The sequence below is a fragment of the Arachis ipaensis genome, chromosome B8, assembly GCF_059453495.1.
Source record: "Arachis ipaensis isolate K30076 ecotype BB chromosome B8, ASM5945349v1, whole genome shotgun sequence".
Classification (NCBI taxonomy): domain Eukaryota; kingdom Viridiplantae; phylum Streptophyta; class Magnoliopsida; order Fabales; family Fabaceae; genus Arachis; species Arachis ipaensis.
In genome coordinates, this window is record NC_142443.1 from 83,109,078 (window position 1) to 83,119,334 (window position 10,257).

The following is a 10,257-nucleotide window of genomic DNA, read 5'->3' on the forward strand; positions in this document are numbered from 1 at the left end:
GTTCCATGACTGGGTGCAATTGCACATTTTCTATGATGGACTTTCTTATGAATCAAGGAAGGCTGTAGACCATTCATCAGGAGGTTCATTGAACAGGAAAAAGACTGTGGAAGAAGCCATTGAAGTGATTGAGACAGTGGCTGAGAATGAGTACTACTATGCATCAGAGAGACACAACACTAAGGGAGTCATGGAGCTGAACCATGTTGATACAATTCTAGCCCAAAACAAGGTGTTTGCCAAGCAACTAGCAGAGCTCACCAGGAAATTAGAAACAAAGCAAGTGGCTGCAATACACACACAAGATCAAGAGGAAGCAAGCACTGAAGGAGGTGATTGGGAAGAGGCCAATTATGTAGGAAATCAACAAAGGCAACCATATGATCCACATTCCAACACTTACAACCCAGGCTGGAAAAACCACCCAAACTTTGGGTGGGGAAACCAGCAAAACCAACATAACAAGTCCACATACCAAAACTCCAACCAAAGATCATACCAAGCCACACAAAACGCTTACTCCCAACCATCATATCAAGGCCAAAATAATCGACCTACCCAACCTAATCCGAACCAACAATTTCAAGATCAATTAAACAGGATAGAAGGAATGCTTGCAACCATGGGTCAAGACATAACCGAATTGAAAGCCTTTAAGGAAGAAGTAATTTCCAACTTGCAAAACCAAGGAGCTGCCATCGAGAAGCTAGAAAATCAAATTGGGTATTTGTATAAGCAAACCCCTGGGCCAAGCGTTTCTCATGCTGCCAAGGCTATTGCAAGGGAAGAATGTAAGGCCATAACCCTCAGAAGTGGAAAGGAGCTAAAGGAGATCTCAAGGGAAACCACAGAGGATGAAGCAAAGGAAAATGTGAGAGACAAGGAACAGGGACAATCTTTTACACCATCTGCAACAAAAGAAAAAGAAAAAGAGGTCCTGAAGCCGTATACACCCAAAGCACCATATCCTCAACGTTTGATGAAAAGTGAAAAGGATGGCCAATTCTCCAGATTTTTGGAGATTTTCAAGAAGCTTCAAATCAACATTCCGTTTGCTGAGGCAATAGAGCAAATGCCACTCTATGCAAAATTCTTAAAGGAATTAATGACCAAAAAGAGAAGCTGGAGAAATGAGGAAACTGTGTTGTTGACTGAAGAATGCAGTGCCATCATTCAACACAAATTGCCTCAGAAACTGAAGGATCCAGGCAGTTTTCAAATCCCCTGCATCATAGGAGAAGTCATGGTGGAGAAGGCCTTGTGTGACTTAGGGGCCAGTATCAATTTGATGTCTCTAACAATGATGAGAAGAATGAAGATTGAGGAAGCCAAACCAACAAGAATGGCCCTCCAATTGGCAGATCGAACTTTTAAATTCCCTCATGGGATAGTTGAGGATTTGTTGGTAAAAGTGGGAGATTTCATATTCCCTGCCGATTTTGTGGTGTTAGATATGGAGGAAGAAGCCGAAGCTTCAATAATTCTGGGAAGACCCTTCCTGGCTACTGCTGGAGCCATCATAGATGTCCAAAAGGGTGAGCTCACTCTTAGACTGCATGATGAGCAATTGGTGTTTAACGTATTCAAGGCAATGAGCTATCCATCAGAATCACTAAAGGAATGCATGAGGGTGGATGTAGTGGACATGGCAGTACAAGAAACCTTTGAGGAAACAACAAAGGAAGTAGCAGAGGAGGAGTTCACCAAGGATATTGAAGATAGTGACATCAAGGCTGCTGAAACAACCATGCCAAGCATGCCAGAGAGAGTGAAAGAAGAGAAGGAAGCACCAAAGCCTGAGCTCAAAGCATTGCCCCCTAATCTCAAGTATGCATACTTGGGTAGTAATGAGAGCCATCCTGTTATCATTAGCTCTGCCCTGAGCCAAGAACAGGAAGAAAAATTGATCAATGTGCTACAAACTCATCAAGACGCCATTGGATGGACCCTAGCTGATTTGAAGGGGATAAGTTCATCCATATGCATGCTTAAAATCTTGTTAGAAGAGGATGCTAGACCCTAAATTCAAGCTCAGAGAAGATTGAATCCCGTCATGAAAGAAGTGGTACAAAAGGAGGTCATGAAGTTATGGTAGGCAGGGGTAATATACCCCATTTCTGATAGCCCATGGGTTAGTCCCATCCATGTAGTGCCCAAGAAAGGGGGCATAACTGTGGTGCCAAATGAGAGGAACGAACTCATACCCACAAGAACTGTCACTGGGTGGAGGATGTGCATAGACTACAGAAAGCTCAATGAAGCCACCAGAAAAGATCATTTCCCACTTCCATTCATGGATCAGATGCTTGAAAGGCTTGCAAGACATGCTTACTATTGCTTTCTGGATGGATACTCAGGCTATAATCAGATAGTAGTTGATCCTAGAGATCAAGAGAAAACATCATTTGTTTGTCCATATGGAGTTTTTGCTTATAGACGCATGCCCTTTGGATTGTGCAATGCACCTGCCACTTTCCAAAGATGCATGCTGTCCATCTTTTCGGACATGATTGAAAAATTTATTGAGGTTTTCATGGATAATTTTTCTGTGTTTGGAGATTCTTTTCCTAGCTGCCTACACCACCTTGCCTTGGTGCTTAAGAGATGCCAAGAGACCAACCTAGTATTAAACTGGGAAAAGTGTCATTTCATGGTCACAGAAGGAATAGTCCTTGGCCACAAAATCTCGAATAGAGGCATTGAGGTGGACAGAGCTAAGGTGGAACTCATTGAAAAATTACCTCCACCAAGTAATGTCAAGGCAATTAGGAGTTTTTTGGGACACGCTGGCTTTTACAGAAGGTTTATTAGAGACTTTTCTAAAATAGCCAAACCTTTGAGTAACTTGCTTGTCTCTGATACACCCTTTGTATTTGATAAAAATTGCATGCTAGCCTATGAACTTTTGAAGCAAAAACTTTCCTCTGCACCTATCATTGTCCCACCTGATTGGAACTTACCTTTTGAACTGATGTGTGATGCATCAAACCTTACTGTTGGGGCAGTGTTAGGACAAAGGAAAGACAATTTGGTACATGTGATTTACTATGCCAGTAAGGTCTTGAATGATAACCAAAGGAATTACACAACCACTGAAAAAGAACTCTTGGCAATAGTCTTTGCATTTGACAAATTTAGATCCTATCTCATTGGATCTAAAGTCACTGTCTTCACTGATCATTCAGCTTTAAAATACTTACTTGCTAAACAAGAATCCAAACCAAGACTTATTAGATGGGTTCTTTTGTTGCAGGAATTTGACATTGAAATCAAAGACAAGAAGGGTGTAGAGAACAAGGTGGCAGACCATTTATCAAGGATACCATGTGAAGAAGGAAGCGCACAAAGCACACATATAAATGAGTGCTTTCCTGATGAACAACTCATGGTAATTCACAAAGCACCCTGGTTTGCAGACATAGCGAACTTCAAGGCCACTGGGAGTTTGCCGTTGGAATTTAACAAGCATCAAAGGAAGAAATTGGTAAATGATGCCAAATACTTCATCTGGGACGAACCATACTTGTTCAAAAAATGTTCGGATGGCATACTCAGGAGATGCATATCAGAGGAAGAAGGAAGGGAAGTCTTATGGGACTGCCATGGCTCCACTTATGGAGGACATTTTGCAGGAGAAAGAACAGCAGCTAAGGTGTTGCAGTGTGGTTTTTATTGGCCCACTATCTTCAAAGATGCAAAGGAACTAGTGAAGCACTGCCATGAATGCCAGAAAGCGGGGAACCTGCCAAGAAGAAATGAAATGCCACAACAATTCATTCTGGAACTTGAATTGTTTGATGTATGGGGGATAGATTTCATGGGACCCTTTCCCACCTCATACTCAAATAATTACATCCTTGTGGCAGTAGACTATGTCTCCAAATGGGTTGAAGCAATAGCAACTCCAACCAATGATAATAAGGTAGTCATGAACTTCCTCAGAAAACACATTTTTTGCCGTTTTGGGGTTCCAAGAGCAATCATCAGTGATGGAGGAAGCCACTTCTGCAACAAACCATTAGAGGCATTGCTTCTAAAATATGGAGTCAAACACAAGGTAGCCACACCATACCATCCATAGACAAGTGGGCAAGCCGAAATATCTAATAGAGAACTCAAAAGAATCCTGGAAAAGACTGTGGGAATTTTAAGGAAAGACTGGTCGATTAAGCTAGATGATGCTCTTTGGGCATATAGGACAGCTTTCAAGACACCAATTGGAATGTCTCCTTACCAACTAGTATATGGAAAAGCTTGCGATTTGCCACTGGAGTTGGAGCACAAGGCATTCTGGGCCTTGAAACTCTTGAACCTAGACAGCAAAGCTGCTGGAGAAAGAAGGATGTTGCAAATTCAAGAGTTGGAAGAATTCAGAGCTGAAGCTTATGAGAATGCCAAAATTTACAAAGAAAGAGCAAAGAAGAAGCATGACAGCAACATAGCCCCAAGGAAATTTGAAGAAGGACAAAAAGTATTGCTCTACAATTCTAGGCTGAAGCTATTTCCAGGGAAGCTAAAATCAAGGTGGTCTGGACCATTCCTTGTCACCAAGGTCTCCCAATATGGACAAGTAGAAATCATGGAAGAAAAGTCACAACGAACCTTCACTGTGAACGGTCAAAGACTCAAACATTACTTGGGAGATGTGGAGCAGAAGGACAAGGTTAAATATCACCTCAACTGAGGAAGACAACCGTCAAGCTAATGACGTTAAAGAAGCGCTTGTTGGGAGGCAACCCAACCTGAGGTAATACCCCTTTACTGTTTCTTTTATTTGTTTCAATAAAAAGGGTGAAGTAGTTTCTGTGCATTGCAAAGAATTAAGTTTGGTGTTTCACACCAAACAATGAATTCATGGATCAATAATTCAAAGGGGAATGTGTGACTCTAAGTGTGGTGTTCCACCATAAAGATCAACTGAACACAACAACCTTTGAATTATATGAAAGGAACAACCATTCTAAGCAATCACAGAAATGCTTAAAATCCTTAGCAGCAACTTCATTCCAAGGAGAACTCAAGGATTCAAAGAACAGAGAAGTAAGTAGGAGACTAAGTTTGGTGTTCACACACCAACTTAAGACTCAAACACTTGCCCATACATAGTTGAGCTAACCACTCAAGTGCTTGAGAAGCAAGCAACTTCATCACTCTTTGCAGGAAAGGAAACAAGGATCGTAGAAAGAACATGAAGCAACAACTAGGAGAAGAAGGAGAAATCAAATTGTTTCCTGGCAACAAAGAGAAAACAAGGAATTTCACAAGGTGGTGTTGTTCCTTGACAATTCTTTAAAAAGGGCAAACAAAAGCATGCTTGTTCTGGTTTAAACTGAAATTGTTGAATCTTTCTGGAATGTGAAGTTTCTAGTATGTTTGTCTGTTTATTGCTTTGAATAAAGTGAATGCCTAGATGTTTGGATATAACTTCACCTTCTTACACAAATGCTTGCCATGCTTGTTCTGTTTCCAAAAATAAAAGAAAAGTTTGAACAAAAGTAACTTGGCTCAATTAGTGACAAATCAAGTAGAATTAAGTGGTGGTATGCATGCTTGATTGTTTAGTCAGATCACTGGAAATAGAGTGTAGAATTATCATTTTTTGTGTAGAAATTGAAAACTGTCTATGGATCTTGATGAATAAATGTCTTTGGCCATGAAGAAGAAAGAAAAAGAAGAAGAAAAAGCCACTGAAAAAGGGCAACCAAAAAGCAAAAAAAAAAAATTGAGAAAATAAGCTAGGCATCAATGGTTTGAACTTCTGAGACAAATGCCTGTGGTGTTTATGTATTAAGGATATGCTTGGATGAATAGGTTCTGAGGAGTGTTTCAACACTTGGTAACTTGGGTTAACTAACCCGGGATTATCAACCAAAAGTCCATTATCAAGAGCAACCTAAATGCAAAACATTTAGTCACACAAAGAGGTGCTGGGCACCAATGTCTCAAGAAGAAATGTGAACTAAAATGCCTGGAGTGGATATGTGTAGTGCACTGATAAGAAAAAGAAAATGCCAAAGGCTTGTGCAACACATGACACTAAGCAAACAAGGAGAAAAGGAGCTCTAAGAAAAAGAAAAGAAAAACAAAGAAGAGAAAAGTGCCAAGTACATAAGAATAACAAGAGGCCATAGCAGTGTTTGATGGATGCAATGAAAAAGTGATAATCTTACCTGATAAGAATGAAAAAGTGATGCTGCAACTTTCTGCATAAAACCCTTCTGATGAACTTCAAGTGCTTACTAATATAGCCAATGTAATTGCTTTCTGTTTCATACTTTCTTCTCAAATAACTCAGGACTTGCTTAGGGACAAGCAAGTATTAAGTTTGGTGTTGTGATGCCAAGCCATCTTAGGCGAGTTTCACTAGCTTTTTTCTGTTAGTTTTAGTTGTTTTATGCACTTTCTTGAGCTTAAAGTAACCAAGAATGGTTAAATGAATAACAAAGCAATGAACCATCCAAACAGTATGATTTTTATGCAAATTTCATGAGTTTTTAGTTATATTACTTGAATGCTATGAATGGAAGATTCTCATGAAAATTTGCAAGACTTTGATGCAGTTGTTTGGATGATTTCAGGAAAGAAGAGGCTAGGCAAGGAAGCAACAAAAATCAATAAAGGAAGCTTGAATATCACATGTGGAGTTTAAGTTCCAGTTTAAGCTTAAACTGGAACATAAACGGCCAAAATCATGAAAGCTGAGGAAAGGGTGAAAGTGGCGTTTAACCTCCAGTTTAACCTTAAACTGGAAGTTAAACGCCAGAAATGGGAAATGCACCAGGGAGCCATTTCCACGTTTAAGCTCCAGTTTAACCTTAAACTGGAGCTTAAACGTGTTCGACCAAGTTTTCTCCTCCAGGGTTGCTTTCTCCATTTCCACGTTTAAACTCCAGTTTAACCTTAAACTGGAGCTTAAACGTGTTCGACCTCCAGGGCTACCTTTCTCCGCTTCCACGTTTAAGCTCCAGTTTAACCTTAAACTGGAGCTTAAACGTGTTCGACCTCCAGGATGGCTTTCTCTATTTCCACGTTTAAGCTCCAGTTTAACCTTAAACTGGAGCTTAAACGTGTTCGACCTCCAGGATGGCTTTCTCTATCTCCACGTTTAAGCTTCAGTTTAACCTTAAACTGAAGCTTAAACGTGTTCGACTACGTTACCCTCCAGAGCTGCCTTCTTCCATTTCCACGTTTAAGCTTCAGTTTAACCTTAAACTGAAGCTTAAACGTGCTTCCACAAAAGGCATCACTGGAAGTGTCTGGCGTTTAAGCTGCAGTTTAAGCTTAAACTGCAACTTAAACGCCACTCTTGGAAAAGGTTTCTGGGCCAAAAATATTGCAGTTTAAGTTAGCATTTGAGCACAAACATTAACTTAAACTTACTCTGGTATGAAACCCAATTGAATATCATGGTTTATGGGATTGGGCCTGAAGGATTGATGAGTCTGGAATTTCAATTTGTTGAGACACGTGTCATTACTTGATTATCACTAAGTTGGCTCAATGAATGTTACAGAATTTGGATCAGCAGCCTCATCAAGATTATGGATCATAAACCCAAAGCAAAAGGAAAGCAGGGAGAGGCCTCAAAGCCCAAGAAACACAACAGAAGCTCAATGAAGAAAGTGTATAAATAGGATGGAATTTAAGTTAGAGGGACTTTTCTTTTACCTTTTCATTTTGGAAGTTTTCATACTCTTGTAATTGAATTCAGAGCTATGACTCACTAAACCCCCTTTCATTGGGTTAGGGAGCTCTATTGTAATTCAATGAATCAATAATAGTTTTATCTTCTTCTTCAATCTTTTCTCTTGAATTTTGTTAGAAAGCTTCTCGATCTAATTCCATTGGGTAGTTGTCTTGGGAAAGAAACTACCCATAATTGGAATCCTTCGGAACCTTGGGAAAGGAATGGAGGATTCATGCTAGAGAAGCTTTCTCACAGTGAATTGGATTGGGGTTTGGATGGATATTGTGACATGTAATCCTACCAAATTGTGGTTCATGAAACTGTGTGGTATAATCAGTGATCGAGCATCATCTCTTCTTATGAACATTTAAGCCAAGGGATTGGAAATTTGTTTGTTTTTAGAGAGAATTGGTGAGCCAAGGGATTGGGATCCAATCATATAAGATTGCCAAGCAAAAATTCAATGAACGCATTGGTTGAGGAAGAGATAAAAATGTTTTGATTCGGAGATCTCAATATCTCCTAAAACCCAATGAATTCCCCATCTCCGATTTCCACTTTCTCTTTACATTCTGCAATTCAATTCATGCAATCACCCCTATTCCCTTTTAATTTCAGCAATTTAGCTTCTCGCTCTTTAATTCATGCAATTTAAGATTCCGCAATTTCAATTTCTTGCCATTTACGTTTCCCGCCAATTTTACATTCCGCAACTCTCATCTAATTCTTGATTCCGCTCAACTAGACACACTTCTAATACGAATTGCTCATTCAACCAATCCTTGTGGGATTCGACCTCACTCTAGTGTGAGTTTTTACTTGACGATAACCGGTGCACTTGCCAGAAGGAATTTTGCCGATTGTGCAATTTCCTAAATCGTAGCATAACAAGTTTATGCGCATCAAGTTTATGGCGCCGTTGCCGGGGATTGGTTTTCGATTGACAATTCTCAAATTGGAAGTTAACTAGATTGAGCATTTTTCTTGCTTTGTTAATTCAGTTCAAGTTACTTGTTGAATTTCAATTTCTGCACTCTGTTACATGCTTTCTTTCTTTATGCTTTTAATTTCAAGCAACTAACTCACTGACTCACTAACTATTTGAATTAATTCCACAACTGCTCTAACCATACTCTTCCATTAACCAAGAGTATTTCACTTGTTTGGTGCCTGTGCTGTGTTCTTGTATGACAGGTAGGAGAGGAGAGACATCAAGCCCTCCATATACCGAACCAGAGAGGACCCTTCATAGACTTAGAAGGGAAGCAAGAGGGAAGAGAATACTGAGAGAAGAGGAATCTGAAGGAGAATCTGAGGACAATTTTGAGGAAGCTTTAGATCTCAACATGGATAGAGAAGTTCACAACCATGAGAGGGATGATGGAAACAATGCCATTCCTGAGAGGAGGGTTCTTGGTTCATACATAAACCCAACCTCTGGGAATTGTGGTAGCAGCATTCAGAAACCAACCATTCAGGCCAACAATTTTGAGCTCAAACCACAGCTAATATCACTTGTGGAGAATCATTGTTCATTTGGTGGGAGTGCTAATGAAGACCCAAACCAACATCTCACAAAATTCCTGAGAATTTGCGACACTGTGAAGTCTAATGGAGTCCAGGAAGATGCCTATAAACTGCTTTTATTCCCATTTTCACTTAGGGACAAGGCAGCTAAGTGGCTGGAATCATTTCCAAGGGGGAGCCTAACAACCTGGGATGAGGTGGAAAGCAAGTTTCTGGCACGTTTCTACCCCCCACAAAAGGTCAATAGGCTTCGATCTGAGGTTCAGACTTTTAGACAACAAGATGGTGAAACTCTCTACGAGGCATGGGAGAGGTTCAAGGATTTGACAAGGAAATGCCCACCAGACATGTTCCATGACTGGGTGCAATTGCACATTTTCTATGATGGACTTTCTTATGAATCAAGGAAGGCTGTAGACCATTCATCAGGAGGTTCATTGAACAGGAAAAAGACTGTGGAAGAAGCCATTGAAGTGATTGAGACAGTGGCTGAGAATGAGTACTACTATGCATCAGAGAGACACAACACTAAGGGAGTCATGGAGCTGAACCATGTTGATACAATTCTAGCCCAAAACAAGGTGTTTGCCAAGCAACTAGCAGAGCTCACCAGGAAATTAGAAACAAAGCAAGTGGCTGCAATACACACACAAGATCAAGAGGAAGCAAGCACTGAAGGAGGTGATTGGGAAGAGGCCAATTATGTAGGAAATCAACAAAGGCAACCATATGATCCACATTCCAACACTTACAACCCAGGCTGGAAAAACCACCCAAACTTTGGGTGGGAAAACCAGCAAAACCAACATAACAAGTCCACATACCAAAACTCCAACCAAAGATCATACCAAGCCACACAAAATGCTTACTCCCAACCATCATATCAAGGCCAAAATAATCGACCTACCCAACCTAATCCGAACCAACAATTTCAAGATCAATTAAACAGGATAGAAGGAATGCTTGCAACCATGGGTCAAGACATAACCGAATTGAAAGCCTTTAAGGAAGAAGTAATTTCCAACTTGCAAAACCAAGGAGCT

At 40.3% G+C, this 10,257-nt stretch overlaps 1 non-coding gene across 1 annotated transcript; it reads right to left on the reverse strand.

Annotated features, from left to right (window-relative positions):
• Nucleotides 1-9,459: 9,459 nt before the first annotated feature.
• LOC148548629 (small nucleolar RNA R71) lies at nt 9,460-9,563 on the reverse strand. Its single transcript, XR_015898581.1, has one exon. It is a non-coding gene; the product is annotated as a small nucleolar RNA R71 (small nucleolar RNA).
• Nucleotides 9,564-10,257: the final 694 nt, after the last annotated feature.